General features: G+C 45.1%; 1 long non-coding RNA gene across 1 annotated transcript in view; it reads left to right on the top strand.

The window, feature by feature from the left end:
* Positions 1-3,270: 3,270 nt before the first annotated feature.
* The window catches only part of LOC148057100 (uncharacterized), a 43,465-nt gene continuing 26,089 nt past the window's right edge, over positions 3,271-20,646 (top strand). Inside the window, exon 1 of the long non-coding RNA XR_015701862.1 lies at positions 3,271-3,501. This is a non-coding gene — a long non-coding RNA (uncharacterized LOC148057100). The remainder of the gene's footprint in view (positions 3,502-20,646) is intronic.

The following is a 20,646-nucleotide window of genomic DNA, read 5'->3' as shown; positions in this document are numbered from 1 at the left end:
AGACTGATCAGTTACATGATTAAAATACATGGTAAACAGATTCACAGCATGTTTAGCACTAGCAGTTTCATGTTTTTGAAGTGATTTTTAACTCTGGTCTTTTTGGTTTTGTTGTTGCTTGTTTGTTTTCCCTTGAGAGATTGTCCGTTGGTTTCCTAAGTCAGCTCGGTTTGTCTCATGAAGCTCCTTCCATTATTTTTATGGTAGTTGAGTGGCTGGCTAGTCCTAGAGGTCACCCATCTTTCTCCCCACTCAGACAGGTTAGATGTTGGTAGAAGAGGAGACATGCAGCAGCTCCCCTTTGGTTTAAACACAAAACATCAATGCCGCTGGGCTGGCAGGTTCCACCACCGCGCATTCACTTAGAAGTAAATGCCGGGGGGGGAAGAATGCAGAAAGTGCCAAGGAAAGATTTCTTGCTTCATCACGCAGGATTTGATTCTGGCTCTGGTTTGTGTAAAAGCTCATGCAGATAGGTGGCCAGGTGGGATTTCAGATCATTCGACTCCACTCTGGAGAGGGTTGCGTATGCACAACTTTGGACCGTTCCCCTGAGTGAGCTCAAATAATTACAAAGTCATTTCCAGTAAGTACCTACCTCTAAGGCCAGGGTTGCTCTGACAACCACTCTGGGTGGATCATCTGTGGGAACTGAACCTGGAGCCTCTGGATCTGAAAGGACAAACCTCTATTGTTAAGAGCTAGAAACTGAAATCCTTTCCTACGTCAGTAGCAGCAGCCTCATTTGTGCACCCCTCTGCCACTAGGAAGGATGAAAGCTCCACCTGAGCAACATGAGTTACGCTGTGACAGAGGTCACGGTTCAGCCTGGTGTCCACAGATGCTGTGCGTGTGCTAGTTGTTTAGACTGCCAGTTGTATCTGAGGTGAAAGCTCCATGTGTAAATGCGTACATGTCTTCACAAGGAGGTACTATGGACTTGCGTGCTTTCCTCAGTGCCTAGGTATTTGTTGTATGTATTAACATGGGTTATATTTTCACATATCTGGGGGTTCAATGGAGCATGGATTTGTGTGCACGTGATGGACCAAGGGGAAATATTTGCAGCTGTTGTCATATGCATGTGAAGAAATCTTGCGCTCCTTTTCAAGCAGAGCTTTTCAGACAGCCAGACTCAGCGTGAGGATTCAGAGAAGGATGCTGGCTCTGATGCCAAACTTGTGGTTTCCTCTAACTCATTTTGCAGGGCCTCCTTTTGCTGGCTAGAAAGCTTCACTTGAAATGCAATTACCCACATGTAGAGAAGAGGAGAGAAAGGCATAGCCCAGCCACACCAGAAAAGAGGAAATTTCCTCAGATTGCCCCTTCACCATCAAAAGTGGCACATTTTCTACATTTTCCATATAAAGAGGGAAAGACTTGGGCTGGATCCTTATGTAAATGCATAGCAGCACAGCCGTATTGACTTCAACAGAGCTTTGCCAGTACATCTTAGATCATAAGAAGGGGTAGCTAGATATAGGGCCAGGTATAATCTTATCAGCAGTGCAAATTAGTATTTTATTGGAGTCAATGGAGCAATATCAGTGGAGAATCTGACCTTTTGTGTGCGCCCAATTGATGGCAACATTGTACTGAACTTCCTCCTAAAAACTGCCTTGCTTTTGTTAACTCGTACATTTGTTCTGATCTGCCCTCCTTTTAAAAATTTATTTATTTTTTGTGATGCATTGAGCGGCTGGTCTCTCTTTGACATTTTCAGCATTTCTGGTTCTCTCTTGTATCCTTTCCATTCATTCAGTTCTTCACCTGTGTTGCCTCCTCTTAATTTTTTCCCTGCTTCTTGTGTACCTCTTCATCCTTTCGCTGCATTCAACAGTGCAAGATGCTGGGATTAACTGAACTGACATATTCCTATAGAGCAGATTGACACACGTACCTTTGTACTGTGGAGCTTCTCTTCATCACATCATCCTTCCCCTCTGATTCCTTCCTGGGTCTTCACGCAGCAATGGACGTGGTGGTTACCTCTTTACCAGGACTGTCTAAGCTCCTGTCCGCTCTCAATCAAATCTCTGCTCAGAAGGGGCCTGCTGACCATGGTGGGCCATGATAGGAATGTGGAGCCAGGGTATCTGCTTTCTCCTTTTCCAGCTGGAGATACTAGGAAGAAGTACTGACTGTGATGATAGTATTGAATTACGAATATGAGTCAAGAAGACCATGGAGCTGGAAGCAGTCATTTCCCTTCATCCCTATAAACAAGAACATCCAACTCTGAACTGCTGGATAATGGATGGGATCTGAGCTGGTGATTGTGCTGGATGATGGTGCTATATTCTCTGGTCTGCACACAGCAGCTGTTAGTGGAGGAAGAGCTGGTGTCACTTGTCCTCATTAATTCATAGGGTCATCCCTGAAGCCCATATAGAGACATGGTGTGCACCAGACTTATGTCTGTTTGCTCAGAGAGGAGGTGTCTCTATCACAGAAGGTACTGCCACCTCTCTGGTTCCCCCAATCAGAAGGGCCTGTGGACTGCCTCATGAAATAGATATTTCCTTGTGAGAAAAGACTGAAAGTTCCCATATATCTTTGCAGCAAACCTCAGCTTTACTTGTCCCTTCTGTGGCACTAAGAGGTAGAAAAAGCTCCAACCCATGAGGGCCAACAAGCAGGTTAGTAAGTGGTGTAATGTTTGGGAAGAGGGCTGTGTGGGACTTGCTCTTGGGAACAAGGAGACAATTCTAGTTTGGGGGGGTTACACAGGCTGTCACAGATTGGTCTGCTGGGTCTTTGGAGAGTGACAGCAGCCTTACTGCTGAGGGACTAACTCTGCTCCTAGATGAGCTTAATTAAGTGGTGGAGCTGACCCAGGCACAAGTCTTTTACCACGGACTAGCTAGGGCTCATCAAGGGCTTGTGGCTAAGGGAGTAGGTAGGGAAGAGGATGGTGTGGCTGTACCTTTCTTTTCAAAAGAGGAAGACAATGATTATAGTCACAGTTATTGGGAAGGTTCAAAGGCTGGTGGAGCACAGGAGTGTGACTGGAGGAAGCTGCTATGGATAGAAATTATCCTACTGAGGGTTTCTGGCAGAGGCCACATAGGCCTGGAACACCTGGAGAGCATGGGAGAGAAGATTTGAAGGCTGGAGCTGCAGTTGAGACTACTTGTCTTCAGCTGGTGTGCTAGAGAGGCAAGGTGGCTGCAAGTGTGATGGACTTCTCCTAACAAGCAGGAGACTACAAAGGGCAGGTGTCCACCTGTGCTTGTGTGACTATGAGGGCAGAATGGAGGAAGGGGATTACTAGTGGATGAGACCTAAAAATAAAGGTTGGTTTTGCTGAAGAGGTGAAACAAACAGAAACAAAAGAGATATCAGCAAAGAAAAGGAGAAGAGCAACTAGCCCCCACAAGAAGAGAGGTGTAGCCCACAGCAATGGGTGAGGAATGGAGCTTAAGAAAGAATAAGGACACAGAGAAACTAGGATATTGAAGACAAGAGGAGAATATCTACAGCTTCAGGAAAGAAAATCAGGTAAATAAGCATGTGGTAATGGATAAATATCAGTGGGTAGGTGGGAGAAAGAAAGCACTGATGCTTGTTTGAGTGAGTGATATAATAGTGGTAAGATAGTGCCTAATCTGTTTAGGGTATGGAGTTGGATCAGTAAGAGACAGCTGAAATTATCTATGTAAAATGTTGTGAGTCTGCGTAACAAAATGTAGGAACTTGAATTAATCATACTAGGTGTGAAAGTGAGCATCTTGGGGTAAACAAAAGGACAGTGAAACATAAATATTGTTGAAAGTGATCGGTTGCTCAGGAAAGGCAGAGGTGGAATGCAACCTTGTCCGTGTATATAGAAATATTGCTGTATTTCTGTGAAGAAACTAGTAAGGGTAGTATGGATGAAAACTGGATGTGTGTTGGTCAAAATAATTTTGGCTATGAGTTTCTAGTGCTGAGGCTCTTCCAGAGGCCCCAGACTTATTTGATGTGTTGTGGTGGCTTTGATTTCTTGGGTATAGATTGAAAAGCCTCAAGAAATTGTTAGCAATGATGGCTGATGAATTATTTTTTCAGATAGTTCTTCCTCCTTCACTCAGTTTTGGTACTGCTTCTTTTTGGCACAGAAACTAGAAAGCTATAGAAGGGCTAGTGACCATGAGATGATTGATTTTTAAATGAAATGGCAGACTAAATACAGCTACCGTTGCAGCTCAGATTATTGATTTCAAAAGCGTGAACTTCTCGGAAAGGTTAGCATGCTGAGATGGATTAAGGGGCTCAGCCACTTGGATGTGGAGGAGTTCTCCAAGTACAGGGTATTGCAACTATTGGGAATCCGTGCCTCAGGTGAGGGGAGAGGGCTGGGGAAGGGTTTCCGGGCTTAAATTAACACACAAGGAAAAAGCATGTGCTGCTTAGCTATGAAGAATGTTTGTCCAAGACAAAAGGATATGCATGGGTTTCCTAAACAGCCAAGAAATCGGGTTCTGGGATTGTTTGTTGACACCAAAAATCAGTTTTTTGTTTGTTTCTTACAAAAAAAAAAAAGGGGGGGAGGGGGAGGATTATATGGTAGTTGGTTCATACAATAAGACTGAAGTTAATGACTGCTTGTCTGTAGTCTTAAAAGGAAGAGATATTTGCAAATGTGCAAGTTGTACGGTTAAGGACAGAGACAGTGTTCAAGCTACTGTGTACGAGGCGGGAGATGAAAGCAGAGATGCATAAATAAAATCTGTTGGGGGGCCTGCCTGAACATTGCATGCTGCAATCATTCCCTAGCCTCGGGCAGACTCAGAAGTCTCTCTGGCTAGCAGTCATTTTATAAATATGTGGGGCCCTCAGCTCTACTGTAGCTGCACAGAAAAGTTGTTCTCAGTCCCCTGTTTGTATGTGTTTACTGTGTGAGTCAGTACCCCACATCTGAAATGGCTGCAAGTGCCCCAGACACGCTGTGGCTGTTTGAAGTCAGACAGTCTCTCATCAGGTTGTATGAAGATGAAGGCACTTCTTACAGAGAGCAGTTTGTTCCCACTCTGCTCACCACAATGTGACTTTCCCTCCGGGAGATGGTCCAAGATAGTAGTCCACACTGACCTCCTGTGAGGAATGGGTGATGAGGTGTCTCCCATGGATCACTGTAAAGTGGCAGTTGTGGCATCTTCTGGGTTTTATTGAGGAAGGTCTTTACTGCAACATGATGCATAATGTGAGGAGGCAGAATGCTAGAGGGAGCCATTAGCCAGTCACTGTTTGGTCTTGTGGTCCCTGTTGTTGTCATTGTTTATTCACATATCAACTCATTTTGGGTGAAGAAAGATCTAACTCATGTGAGTGCAGCACGCGCCAATGGAGGAGCAGAAGTCTGCTATGCATTTGTGCTGTGTTTGCATTTTAACTTCTTGCACTAATCCTTCTTAAGAGGTTTCTATTCTTTTCTGCTCCATTTTCTGGTTCCTCGAGGAACTGCTTTAATAAAATACATGACCCAGAGTCAGTCCTAGATAGAGTGACTCTGGCTGCTCTCCATTAAGATCTTTGATTCTCATGAACTGTTAGCAGGGGAGTATGACAAAAACATCTGTTACAGTGGACTGGTCTGCTTTTGGCAGCTGTTGCTGATGGCTGCCATGGTTTGGATCAAGTACTTGTTCCTCTGTCTTGTGCATCCATGTCTATTGTGTATGTGTCTTCTGCATACCTGAGTAATAGTCAACCCACTCATTAACATGTTGTAAAGAATTATGGGAAGGGGGAGACATTTCTTGGGAGAATCCATCTTTTTGGGGTTTTCCTGAGATCAGCTCGTAGTATTGCATCTCTTGTGATTGTCTTTTAGCATTATTACATAGCTACATTGACTCATCAGGATAGATCTTGGTGTGAGTGCTTGGTGTTTCATGGTCCATCATCTCTTCTGCTGGAAACCATTTTGAAGGTGAACAGGGAGCGTGCGCCAAATACCCACCTGTTTCTGAGTCAATTGCTGATGGGCTGAGAATGGCTGGTGTGAAACTTTCCTACTGTACCTAAAGCTCTTGTGGATTTCAGGTTTAGCTTTGAGTGAGAAGGGTATTCGAGCACGTGCATTGAGCACCAGATCAGGTAGTACCTACTGGCTTTAAATACACACTAAGTTCCCGTGTAACAAAGAACTGAACAGATGCAACAGAAAACATGCCACTCTACAAGTTTGTTCAAGTTAACAGTTATGACTTGTGTTACCTACAAGTAGGTCATGAATACATCCACTGACTTGAAGTCTCCAGGGAACTTAAATTTTTATGTCGCTAGTCTTCAAAGAGGTGAGGTAATGTACCCTATTTGTGTCAGTCAGTGCTCATTTATAATGTGTATCATAGTGCTGAAGTCCAGGTGTCCTGGCTGGAATTCAAAGCCTGTTGCTCCTCAACAGGTCAGTAGCACGCAAGTCACAGAAGCACGCTTCTGATCCCCTGCTTGTGCACAAAGAACAGTGTTGCCAAAACTAGGTTATTTCAGGCATTCTCCTTCTGGGTCACTACAGGCTGCTTTTGCTGCAGCTCTTTTCCTTGCTCTTCACCTTTGGCTTTGAACAACATCAAGTTTACAATTTTGCCAGCCTTCACCTTAGTGCTTCGCAGGATGTCACATTAATGCTTGTCCCTTTTAAAATAAAAAATAAAGTCCCTTAGTGTTTCTTTTTCCCCTTAATTGAGTTTTAACTGACAGTTAGCAACTGAAAAAATGTGGGTATGTGTGCTTATGCAAAAGACAGCCAAAAAATAGCATTATTGATAGGTTTGCTAACTGTCCTCCTCATGTTGAGGTTGCATTAGCAATACTTTGTATCTTTAAATCAATGAGAGGTTTGAATACGTAGCCCCAGAACAAGCCTGTATTCTCCTGCCAAAACACTGAAATGTGGAATCTGCTCCTGCCAGTTACTTTAAACATACAGTATTTCTTTCTGTGTCTTTAAGCTCTATACTATCACTCATTGTCACGATTTGGGATCCTATTCAATCCCAAATAATTTGGCAGGCCTCGAATTGCTGGCTTTTCCTCACTCTCAGGTTATAGTGATGTTGCTTGGAAAATGTGCTGTCTAGTAAAAGTCATCTGCTCCCTCCTTCCAGTCTGTCTCCAGTTGCAACAAGAGACGCTTTCCTTTTATGTTCCTGCTTAATAAAGCCCTTCTGTTGTGGTGGTGCGGGGGACACCACTGAAAGAGTTAAGTGGCTTTGAGGACTTGCTCAGATGCCAATTCTAGGTTGTTCTAAGTCAGGAATTCTGGGTCACTAACAATGGGAATTGTTCTGAATAATTTGATAATGTTCTCCTCGGTTGTGTTGCTTTGTTTCAGGGTGTTGTCACTTCATATCTGTCTGGAAGTGAGGTAGTGGAAGGAGTTCTGGAATAATTCAAAACTTTTCCTTTGCTCTTTATCCGAAATCTTTGGCCTGTGCGGATATGTGCTGGGATGCCCAGCCCTCCTGAAATGCAATGGGAATTTGTCCTCCTCTCTCCTCCCAAAGAACTTGGGCATCTAAGTCTGGGAATTAAATATTTTTTGTAGTTGCTTAATGAATTTTCTTTTTATTTGCATACATCTGGGCTGTCAGAATAGGCTGAGCAGCAGAGAATGACGATGTTCTTAGTGCCAGAGAAACATCATCTCTGGGAAGGAACATAAAGCATGTGGCGTGTGCCACAAACATCTAGTAGATCGGACGGTTCGTATGGCATTCCCTTAGGAAATACTTGTCATAACTTGACTCAAAGGAATATGTCTTTGTTACTTGGAGCCATCCAATATCTTCTCTGATCTGATGATTGTTTTAAACTTAGTTCTCGTATTCCACCTGTGTGTGAGGGATGGGTATTTGTTAACCCTTTTTGGTTTGTGCAGCACTTAAGCACAGTCAAAACGTTTCCTCTGTAACCTCTCTGAAACCATTGGCTCCACCAGATATACCTCAAGCCTTCTATTTATTTTTATTCCATGTGCTCCTGGGGCCTGGTGGCTTCACAATGGTCAAAGGTTTCAGAGTTCAAAAGGCAGACCTGTGTCTAGGAAACAAACTTGTCAGCTGGAGGCCAGATTTTTCCCCTGCCTTGGATCAGTTTTGCACAGTAGTCAGTCACCATGGATTTACACCAGAGGGTTGGATCTGGGGCAAACTCTTGGCCATTGCACTCTAATCACTGAGAGTTTTTGCTGCTCTTCATGGAGTGTTTTCGGGATATATAACTGTGTTTTGGGGTTCTTATCTGGGTGTGCAACTGAGACACAGTTAAGGTTTTCCTTGGAGGGGGAAATATAGGAGGAGCAATCTGATTTACAGGTGGTCTTGGCTCTTCTGGACGTGCATTTTGAGTGCATTGGAGTTACTGCATCTGAATGCTTTATTGCTTGTCAGCTGGGCCAAGGTAACTGAACCCCAGTTGTGAGGCTATATGCATTAGCTCAGCTCTCACCAAAGCCCCTTTCCCCGTAGCCCTCTTTAGGTTTGTGTTAGGAGCTCTAAATCTTTACTGGTATATCTGCTGGCCCGGCCTTATGGGACTTAGAAACAAATTCTGCCCTTGATGCTGCGTGTGAGCTCACGGCAAACCTGAGTTTCTCTTAGCTTTGCTAGCTGAAAGCAAAGGCAGTCTACAACCTGCCAAGAGACACTATGAACTGCCTTCAAAGTTTTGACTGTGTTTCTCCTCGCTCAGGAAAACATACAGTAGGGAGAGACAAGGGGGAGACATGGATCTCATAAAACATATCTTCCCTTTGGCTTGGATTATAATAACAAAATGTCTGAGTCACCACATGGTACACTGATATGAAGCAACTGCCTGCAGAAAAACCAAAGCCATGCATTTTTCTGAAAAACGAGGGGGAAAGAAGAAGAAAAAAAGCATTTATTTTCATTCTTTTGGCTAGCCTAATTTTCTTCTATTTCTCATTAACCTTTAGAAAATAAAGCTAACTTTCCTGAGGGAAAATAGCACTTCTTTGCCTCACTCCAGTAGAGCTGCCCTTCAGCAGCCAAATTTAGCTAAAGGCATGCAGTGGTTTCTTGGCCTACTGAGTTGAGTCTTACTTCTGGTCTGCAGGGGACCTGCCTTTAAGCCCCACAAAAGCTATTGCTGAGACTATGGAAAATTGTCCATCGCTTGGGCCGGATGCAAAGCCCCCTGGAGGCCACTGTAGCCCCTAGACGTGCTGATCAACTGTGGTGTAGCCTTCTCGTTCATGCTGATTGCTGTTCAGATGCTGCACAAAGAGATACCATATCCCTTTCAAAGCTCAAAGCATGGAGTTCCTCTCTAACCTCAATCTTTGAAGTTGCTTATCTAGGCTCTCTACCCTCTAAGGAGAAGGGGCTGGGCACCCCCAGAGGTTAGTTTGTCCCAGCTTACATGAAGTGTCCAAGATAACTTCCTTCTGTAGGACTTCATTTCTCCAGAGCTTATAACAAGAGACTAGCTGACTAGCATAGATATATATTTTTGTCGGCTAGAGGTAGATATGAAGAATACCATACAAATTTGATGGCTTCTCTAAGTGGCTTCTCTTATGTCTTAGTGATCACAGGTCTCCTTATCTTGTATCTTCACAGAGGAACATGGATTTTGAAACTCTGGTTTCCTTTATCTCCAGCTAACCACAGATTTGTGTAACGGGTGGATGGATTTTCATCTTGGGTGATGCAAAGAAGTCAGCGGACTGACGCCAGCTACTTGCATTAAGGCTTCCAGTATGCTTAAAGCTTTAAAGGAGGCCATTAGAAATGTGAAGTATAACTGAGTTTGTGTACAAGTTTGTAGTTTGTGCTTGAGATTGTGTAGAGAATTTCTCTTCTTCCCAGAGCAAAGCAGTGTGTGTTTTGACACCCTGGAAAATTGGGAACATGACATGAAGGTGTACCAAAATGGCACTTCAGATGTATAATTTGGTGCTGGTACTAAGACACTGTATTGGTTTGGTAAAAATGTGGTGGGCTGCTTCTGTGGAGTACCTGGAAGATGCAGTCTACAACTAAACTGTGTCCTCTGTTAGCTTATAATCTGGCCTTGCCTGGTGTTATTCAGTGCCACTAAAACGTTTGAATGGTAGTCAACACTGGTTTCATGTGACATTTTAGGGATGGTCTATGTGGCCTAGCACAAAGACTTGAAGAAGCTCTTGGGCTAGCTCATGTACTAGGAGCATCACAGTCATGTTAGTGTAATACACTCCCTGGGCCAAGTAGGGCTTTAGAGACATACCTATAATGATGACTCTCCCCATCTTTTCTCAAAGAAGAAGGAGTAGAGCTCATCAGGACTATTTCAGTGAAACAAAGGTTTTGTCAGAAATTGCAGATCTGTCTTTCCATCAGGGTGTATTTCAAGAATATTTCAACCTGAATGATTTCCAGTGAGGCAAATGGAAAAGGGTTGGCATAGACTATCCCATGGGCTGCTCACAGGCCAGGCTTTCCAGAGGCTTTCATGTTTCCTGGGTAATTGGTTTTCCAGGCTGTGGGATCCCATAAATAGGATTCATCATATCTGCCTTCTCCCCCATGCAAAAGGATGACATGCATCAACCTCTGGTTGTATCGACTCCTTGTATTAGCTGCCATAGGAATTTGCCTAGTTTACACTAGACACCTAACTTCTGGGCCTTAAAGTAAGTCACAAATCCCTTGCCATGTGTCCAAATCCTATGTAGAGGAGATGGAGAAAAGGTTGATGGAGAAGAGGTCAATGTTTGATTGGGGAAAGGGATGAACATCAGTTTTCTGCGTGTCAGAAACTTGTCCATGTCTGTGGTTGCGTAGGTGCCTAGCTTGCTTAAGCGCTGAATGCAAGAATCATTTGTAATATGTTGTAACAACAACTTTATTGGTCATCAAACTTGTGGACATATGACAGATGGTATCTTCCCTGTAAGCCACTAGATGGTGATCTTTATGTATGTTAGCCACGTGCCCAGGTAGGTGAAGATGCTACTTTTTCTATAAAACCTTTTTCCCCGCCCCCAAGGAGACCTCAGTGCACTTCCAGAAATGAAAGTGAACATGGGCCCACTTGGTTGAAACTGAAACAATTTGCTCTTGCTGTAGGAATGGGGTTGTCATTTAGACAGTGAGATTGCCTTTGGTCAAGGTTGGAATGGAGAGGAGGCTGGTGATCTGCTCCTGTCCTTCATCTGCGCACTGAGCTCTGCCTGTTTGGAATGGCAGGGTCACCTGAAGTGTGCTAGTGCCAGTCTGCTGGGTTCAGCCATCTGGACTCCCCCTCCGTAGGGTCTGGATGCAGTTGGTGACAAACACAGTGGTTGTGAGCTTACAGACTCAACACCAACTAATGCACTCAGATCTCGTATTTCAGCTTGACTGCATAGTTACACTTGGGAAGCAAACAAGTAGCACCGAGTTTGTTTTAATCAAAAGGTAACCACGGCAATATTTGTATTGGAAACCCCACAACAGGGGTGCCTCCATGCTGATGCTTGTACTTGGACATGAGGTACTGTATGTGTCTTGGGCAGGTTCTGACGTGGCCTTCCTGATCACAGACTAATACAGGTTGGAAAGGACCTCCAGAGGTCATCTGCTTCAAGCCCCTTCAGAGCGGGGCCAAATGAGTTCTGGTTGCTGAGGGCCTTTCCCAGTCCAATTTTGAGCCTCTCTGAGGATGGAGATCCCACAACCTCACTGAACAACCTGTTCCAGTGCCTGACTAACCTTAAATATTAATCTTTTTTCCTAGTAACTAACTAGACTTTCTCCTCTTGCAATTTGCATCATTCAAGCACACAGCTATCTGTGAGTAACCAGTGCATAACTGATTGAGTGTCTGTGGTGGAAACGAAAATGTATCTCATTTCAGTACCATCAGTCACTTAGGTCTATAAGAAATGTTAAACTATTGGCCATTCCCAATGGGGTGCTAAGGATCTAATTTATCATCACCCTGTATCTTGAAGCATCATTTGTAGCAGCTGAAACTTTTTCTGGTAGCAGATTTTAAATGCACCTTGTGTCAAGGAGGCAGGGGGCAAGAAACCCTTGGAAAAGCTGCCAGATCAGTTGAATCCATACCAAATCTTCATGAAGACTTGAGGTGGGGGGAACTGAGGAATCCTTTGTAGAGTGCAGTGCTGTTTACTGTATTTCTCAGTGATGTCTACTTTGTCTGGTTCTGGTCTAGGCCATGTGTAGAAATTACAAAGTATAGCACAAATGGGCCCCTGTTACGATGCAGCTTCTCTCCCCTGACTGGTGACAGACAGTGAAGCGTTGAAGGACAGTTAGAGAAGGGCAGTGCCAGCTAGTCTTGATGCACAGGAGGCCAGTGAGGTTAGCAGAAGAGCTTGTCTGGGGAGGCCTTTAATTCAAAGGAGCAATACACTAAGTAGTAAGCACTCCAAGTTAACGATACTTGACCAACCTGTCCTTTCAAGTACCACCAAGGGTGCTGAAGCTCAGCCAGCAGCATAGCTGCATCACTGCTCTCCCATGTCAGGTGAAAGCCACAGTTCGCTGAGGCTGGCAGCTGTGGCTTTAAGATTTGTTTTGTTTCTTGGAGAGGGTGATTGCTGCAATGCTTTAGAGGACACATCAACCTGCAGGATGCCTGACTCCTCCTGGTGTGAAACGTAGCAGAAAGCTGGATAGGCAGCCCGAAGAACAGGCTGGCCTGGTGCTTTGAAGGTACACTGTCTCTCCACAGGCTTTCCAACTGTGTTTCTGCTGAGGTCCCCATATAGACATTTATAAAGGAGTGCTTGTTAGCCTTTCCCAGGCGGATGGATGTTCCATAAAAGCTTGCCTCTCCCTTCCCCCGCGCTAAGATGACTAACCTCATTCCAGTGAGATCACGGTCAATGTGACCAGAGAAGATCTAACACAGTCAGACCTATTCTGGAAGGTGAGGATTTGAGCCTCAGCCAGCATCCAGGACCAGACTGTGTGAGGAGGGCTTGTACAGGCTTGGACCAAAATGCATCTAGTTTGGGCCCTGTGCTGTAAACACACAAAGCATTTGGAGCTCTGGAGCACCACCCAGTCATGACTCTGTTTTCTGTCCCATGCTGTCAAACCAAAATGCTTGAGAAAGGCACTAGCTTAACATGAAGCTGCCTCGAGCCAAGTAGGAGTGTGATTCCCAGAGCCAGATGAAAGATAACCATAGCCCAAGTCTGCGTTGTCCCAACCCAGAGAGCATCCGTCACTAGATCTCAGTCTGAACCTGCCTGCCACTTTCTTGTCCGTTTTGGTTTTGAGGATGCCAGGAGGTGACAAGGCTGAGACTGTTGTTTCTAGACCTTGTGGCTTTCCTCCTCTTGTTCTTGAGAAGTGAACAGCTATGCTTTGCCGGCTTGATTAGAAATGCTCATAGATGTATTTACACTGGGGATGATGACTGTGCCCCCAAAACCTCCCCCTGCAAGCTGTTCTGCTCCATGATGGGCCCCCAGAGATGGCTCCTGAAACCTCGGCTTGCAACCTCATCCCTTCCTTTCTTTGCTCTTGCTTTGCTTCACACTCTCTCCGTCTCAAGCGCGCACACACACACGGAGTGTGTCTCCACACACACCCCTCTCTGTTTTTCTTTCCTTTTTGGCTTCCTCTTGCTGTATTGTTTTAAGTTGGTGGCTGGGCTGGTCGCCAGTTTAAATTTCATCTGCCTCTCTTCTTCTCCTCCTCCTCTGCCCCCCTCCTCCTCTTCCCCTCCATCCCCAGAAGTGATACTGTTTACTTTCTCTGCTGCTTTCTCAATGTCTTTGTGCACGCTGCAAGGGATATAATCACCAGCTGTGGAGAGCTTTCTGAAACTCGAACTTATTCCTCAGTGCCCCAGGGCTAGCGACCTTGCCATTACAAATAAATAAATAAATACAACAATGCTGTCTTTAAAGACAAGAAAATGCATTTTTCACATCCCAGGCTGGATCTTGAACAATCATGTCTGTTTTCTCCTCCCTCATGAGCAATTGTGGGGCTTATATATAGATGGATAGATATCTAGCTGGGAATAAAACCCCAACCAACGAACCCAACCCAAAATAAAAAATGAGAAAACCCAGCCCCCAAAAGCAGCATTTTTTTTGTTTTTTTGGCTTTTTTTTGTGTGTGTTTTGTGGTACTGCTGTTTTGCTTTATCTCCTTCTTGGAGAGGAGGTGGAGGAGGAAGAGTCCAGCATGGAAGTGTCAGACTCCGAAGGGCACTTTGTCTGTGGGACAAAGCATCCGCAGCATTAAGGTGAAGAAAGATTAGAGGATAAAAGTGTTTGCCAGGATCTTGTCTTCCTTTTCTTCTTCCTCTGTGTGTGTGTGCATCTCTCCTTTTCGGGGAGGAGGTGAAAAGGAGGTCAAACCGTGCCTACTGACCTCTGCCCCTTGCCCTCTGTGAACTAGAGGGAAGCCTTTGAAGTTGTAAAGTGCCCACAAAAACAGCAAACCAAACATGCCGCTGGCTTTTTCCTCCCCTTCTCCCAGCCACCAGATGCTTAATGGAAGGTGACAGTACGGAGGCAGCGAGACGGGGGTCGGCGCGCTGCACCTCCGCCCCAGCGTGCACTTAATTGGCACTGTAAAAAGCCCACACACCCGGCGCGAGGGAGAGGGGGCACTGATGAAGGGTGAAAACAAGCCCTTGCATGTCTCTCCCAGTGGCACCGGGGTGCTTCGCGTCCCTCTGGGCAGCTGCGATGTGGCTGGGGGAGACCCTCTTCCTGGGAGGTGTTGGGTTGAGGTGGCTAGAGCGGGCTGGAAGGTCACAGTGGTGGCTGGGAAGAGGTGAGAGAGGTTCCCCAGATCCCTGCTGACCCCAGCATGGCTTCTGCTGGCACAGCTTGTGGGCGATACAGGCAGCACCCTTGCAGGGTCCCCTCCTTCCTCTGCTCCTTCTGCTGTCACAGCCACAACAGGAGAGTCAAGGTCTGCCACTCCATGAGAAGTAGGCAGAAGAAACCAGAAAAGTGCTTGTTTCTCCTTCCCTTCAAATTCAGACTATTTTCAAAAGCAACCCCAAAGCCGACATCAGGTTGAAGTTTCTTATATGTTGTCTCATGTGGTGGTAGGTAGGTAAGGCCCTCCAAGCAGATAGCATATTAGCATTGAATGAGAGGTGTGGTTTTTAATGCTTAGAGTACGGTACCTATTTTGTTTCTCCTGTTGTCTTTGAGGTCTACATCTTACCGCTGGCAACTGTAGCCTGCAGCATTTTGGATGCCCTCAAAGGACAGGGAGGTTGTTCTCCTGATTTCTGTGTGAATGCCTCCTCCTTTTCCCACTGGACAGAGGGTTGTCCCTGGCCAAGCCCCAGCCCATGGGTGATGCTGCAAGCCTCCACCTGCAGAAGAATGAGTCTGGCACAGTTTGCTGTGAGGCCCCGTCTTCCTTCCAGCAAAAGGGTGCCTTGTGTAAGATGGCAGGCTATTGCTTTGGCAGATTGCTGCTTGCTTTTTTTTTCTTATTTGTTCGCAGTCCAACGGCTCTTTCCTCTTGGCATATCACTGGGATTTGATGCTTCCCCAACTCCCGTCACATGGGGTTCCTGCCCTGGAAGCCAAGAGCCTCCTCCAACAACAGGCTAGCTGTTAAACTTTGTCACTTTGTGCATAGGGAAACATCCTCATATACTGAAACTGACCCCTAATCCCCCAAAAAGCCCAACCTTAAACCTCAGAAAACCAGGCTGGGTACTGGCTGAGAAAAAAAAAAAAAAAAAAAAAAAAAAAAAAAATCCAGTCACTTTTCCCACCTTACTCAGGTAGGTTCACGCTGGCCTCAAAACAAGTGCAGCCAGGAGCCATGCACGACTTCAGTAGTTTCTGCTGCCTTTTCCTGTGCTTAGTGTGGTTTTTACCCTTGGATGCTGGGCAGGAAATCCCAGCCCAAATGAAGTCAAACTGAGATTTGTCACTGACTTAGTGGAACCTGGGACTTTGCTCCTTATCTACAGCGGCAGCATTCAGGGATTCATATAGAATAAAACTCCTCTGGCTCTCGTTCTTCCTACGCTTCTGAGTACCCAGATAAGCTCTGTGGGTTCCAGCTGGCATTTCTGATCTCATGCGTCTGGGGCCTGATAAGGTGTTACAATGTCCAACGTACAAAATCCTATTCGGCAGTTTTACCTCTGCTGTTCCTGTATTTTTTTTTTTTCTTTTTATGCTTGAAGAGAATGTGGCTTTCCTGGCTGATAACTTGTCAAGAGCACAATAGTTAACTATGGCTAAATAATTAATGTGCTGTGTGGCAGTGGCAACTGATGCTCAATGCATCCAGAGACAAAACTGCTCTTTTTCAAAATTCAAATTCAGCCATGACTACCACAACTGTTTGCATGGATTTAGTCAACATCTTTTAGTCTTTTAGCTCAGTAAAATATTCTGTTGTTTCCAGTTATTGTACACCCTCTCCGTAGCACCTCTATAGAAGATCCAATTTTATCATCTGGTCTAGCTGAGCTTTTACTCTCTCTTTCCCATTGAGAACAGGACACTGTTTTATATGCATGTCTAGTGATGGATAAAGTTGATTCCCCTTCTTTCATCTTTAGCATGTGCCAGACTTCATCAAAGTCCTAAAATAAATAAAAATAATAAAGAAAAATAGCATTTCCCACAGCTCTGCCATTCCAGCCTATGAGGCAGCATCATGTTCCCAATCTCAGATTCTCTGTCGTTTCCCTCTGGGCTCATACCATGCTTGCCACATAGAGGAGATTTCAGGGATTCGCGGTCATTGTGTAATATTTGCCATTTAGCGTAGGAGCCTAAGTCAGGCTGCCTACACTCTGAGTGTGGACTAAGAAGAGGCGAAGGCACCTCTGGGGGTGGTTTGGACCACATAAGTAGAACAGGAGCTAGGTTCCTACCCCCTGGGCTCTGAATCATGTTCAAAAAACGTCTGCCTCTCTCTGGAGTTTGCAGGGAGTCTTAGTTTCTAATTTGGACATCTCAGCGAGGTCCACATGGTGAAATAGTGTGAGGACCCCCCTGCATGTTTACTTGAACATCCACTAGCATAAGGCTGTGCTCATAGTGTCCTCAGGCTCTTCTTCGAGGGGAGTTTCTCTAGGAATGACTGCTTCTTACTGTATTTTTCATCTCGAGCTCCAACTTTGAATAGGACCTGATTTCACAGATTTACTTATGTATTTATTTTAAGGATAGTTCTTTTCTCTCTCCTCTTCAGTCCTGGTTCTCTTGTATATATTGAAGAACATTGTTTTCTTGAGTGTGTCACTGCTGTAGTCTCTATAACTGCCCGCTTGTTGCAGCATTGCAAACAGCCTGCGTCTCTGTGGGGGGAGACAGCTTCAAGCTGCACTGGTCTTTGCTCTGGTTTATCCTTGTGCAAAATTTGACTTTGCACCTTGGAGAAACATGTCTCGTGCTTTAGTATTGAGCATGCTTGAGTTCCTTCCCTGCTTGTCAACACCATTACTTAAGAAGGGCAGACAGTGCTGGCCCTTGGATGGTTCTGCCCATCAGGAAGCCAAGTCCATCTTTTGCAGTAACTTGGTTTGAGCCTGTCTTTGTTTTACAGCACAAATACCTGGCTTCCTAAAGAGTCTGAGTATTCTCACTCCTGTGACCCCAGGTTTGCGGCCGAGGATGCAAAACATGAAATGGGACTGAATAGCTGCGTTTTGCTTCATGGCCAGGATATCAAAGCTCCTCCATACTTGGCTCTGTCACTGATTTTGCTGGGTGCTCTTAGATAAGATAAATTCACCTCTGCCTGTCTCTCTGTGGCTGTCTGAAGCGCAGGATGACGAAACTTCCCTTGCAAAATCCTCTATGGACTACAGCAATATAAGGATTTTCTCTTTAAAGAGTTTTCTTGATATTATTTCATAGTTTTGCCAGCTGTGTCTGTATTAGAAGGTGAGCACTCCTGTGGGTGAGCTAACTCCACATCAAGAAAAAGGACCTTCTCCAGCATGGCTGGAAGCTTTTCCAAATGTCTTTGTTTAGCAGCCTGTGATCCCCTCAATAATCCCACTGCTTGGGCACCCCTGGGTGCCCAGTGTCTGAGGGCTTAACATCTATCTCAGTTCCAGTCCACGTGGCTTCACATAGTGCCTCCTTCCATTTGCCACCCTTTTTCCACCCAGGCATTTAGGCAGCTTCCCTTGTTCCCTTTTTGTCAAGGGCTGATTTCATCTCGGTAGCCCACGTAATAAATAAAGTGCTGCAAATGACTTGCCTTTGGTTTTTTTGACCAAGCACTACAGGATATTAATCTCAGCTAAAATCCCCAAACCATCCTGCTGATGTGATGGTCAGCACCTCATGATTCCAAAAGACTCTGTATAGTCTTTCTCTTCTTTGATACCTGTGACGAGTTTGGGAGATGAAAGACAAGCACCAAAACCTCCTCTCTTGTTCTTAATTCCTTCAGATACCTTTTCTAGTGCCCTAGAGATGGTGAGATGCCCGGCAAAATGTTCCAAGATTATCCAGAACCATGAAGGCCACAAGGTTAGGCAGACTGGATTCTGAGCTGTGGTGCAAAGGCATTTTGTCATGATGTTATTTTAGCAGGTGTTTCTCAGCTGCTTCTTGCTTATCATTTTGGTACGTATGGTGTCATGAGAATGTAATGGGTGAGATAATATTGTCAATGCATAGTATGAATACAAAATCTCCAAACACCAGAAGCTTTATCTCAGTTGGCTAATGTGTGAACCCAGGTAAACAAAGGTTTGGTTTGCCCTGCCCAATACTCCATCTTCAAGGTAGAGACTTTTGCAGTCTACATTGCATGAATCTCGGTGTCGTCATGCTGCTGTGTGATTTGTTTTCCTCTAAGTTTGCGGGTGGAACCCAAACCAAAAAAGCAGATTTATCTCTGCCTTGGATTTTCTCCTGTGGATGATGTTGAAATCACAATTGCCAGCCTTCGAGAAACAGATTTATTCAGCACCAGATTTCTCTTTCTTTTCTCAGTCTGTATCACCATCATAAGGTAGACAACAGGGGTTGTAACCCTGGCAGAAAGAGAGCTTATATTTCAGTATCTAACACTGGAATTCTTGTGCAGCAGACAAACAGTGTGAGCCCTGGGACCAGCTGTAACGAGCACAGTTCTGGAAAGCATTGACTGCACCATTTTTAGTGTCCCTACATTTAAAGGGCAGGTTGATTTCTGCTGCTCAGCATCTATCAACACATAATACAGTCAGCCTGTTCTTTTCTGAAATGTAGGTTTTCATTTCAGGTCTTCACTGAAAAGAGCATATGCAGATACAACAATGGGTTCGGAGCTGTGCATGGCCCCCACGATGTGCCATTCATCCTGTTTTGGGCACAAAGCTTTAACTCCCCTTCTAGGAGGGACCTAAGCAAGCCAGAGCCCTGTTGTTGCACAAACATTCACACACACAGTCTGAAACAAGCCATCAAAGATTATTCCTGGAGTGATTAGGGACAAGTTCTAACAAGTCTTCATAATAATGCAGACTATTTAAAGCTTCTGAGGGCCGGGATCATATGGCAAAGGGCAGGGTAAATGAAAACAGGGTAATTTCTGATGCCGTGAACGTGCTAAAATGGGAGGTGGGGAACGTGTCTGTGGGTCTGCGGGGGGAGTTGCCTGGAAGGAGGGGAACATTATAATAATAGTTAGCATTTATATAACGCTTCACGTATTTAAAACACTGCACAAACGCTGACTGGGGAGGAACTGGAATGCACTGCATGATACCCAAGGGAGAGCTTTTTTTTTTTTTTTTTTCTGATATTGATCTAAGGTAACAAGTAGCTCCAGTCAGGGGAGCAGCAGCATGGCTTGCCTGGCACGTGAATGGGTGTCACTTATTGCAGCAGGGCCAGAGGGGTGCAGGAAGAAACGGGCATGGCTGTGGTGAGTAGAGTATTCTCTGAGGGACAGTGGGGAGATCTGCCTCTGTCATGCCTTCTGTTGTGCCCTTATGAAGCTGTGATAACCTTAAAGTGCCATTTAAGGCTCCTTGAAGTGACCGCATATTGCCCTTGGCTCACCATTAGCTTGGCCAAATGTGAACAAATAGGTGCCGTGATCAGCAGCTGTGATTTCTCTCCCCATGGGGTCAAGGTCAGCTTGGAAAGGTTCAAAGTCAGATGGAAAAAGACATTTCCCCATAGCTATGACATGATAAGGTGAGGACAGCTGCAAGTCCAGCTGCTACCAATAGCAGGTCTATGAAGGAACAGCAGGGTCCTTGTATACTGTCATTTAGGAGATGTGTGTCCTTTGCCAGCTTGTCCTCCCTGTGTTGCTGGACAGCATCTGTGGCAATACAACCAGAGCAGCAGCCAATCCTGGCTGCTACAACAGGCCTTGCTTGTTCCTGTCTTCCTAGCATTAACTCTGGGTTTCTTAGAGGTCCTGATGTTACCTGCAGCCTCTTACACAGTTGCCAGAAGGTTTTTGTCTTGTGCTTGAGAGACTCCTGTGGGTGCCTCAGTTCCAGGATGCAGAAGTGGGTGCATCCTCTTTAGAAATGACTGGGAGTTGGGTTGGGTGGATGACTGAAATGGCAGTGAAGATGGAGGAATCTAGATTTTTTTTTTCCTGGCTTCCTTGCTGAACTAAAAACTGCAAGAATTTTTTTTCCACGTTGAATGAAGCACTCAAGGCTCTAGAGTAAAGACTTAACACCAAAAAAAAAAAAGTATATATCAAGATAGAACCTTATTTCAAA

Source organism: Nipponia nippon, unplaced genomic scaffold (assembly GCF_047370975.1).
Source record: "Nipponia nippon isolate SJK-2023a ecotype South Korea unplaced genomic scaffold, ASM4737097v1 scaffold_10, whole genome shotgun sequence".
NCBI lineage: Eukaryota > Metazoa > Chordata > Aves > Pelecaniformes > Threskiornithidae > Nipponia > Nipponia nippon.
This window is presented reverse-complemented; position numbering and strand designations above follow the sequence as displayed.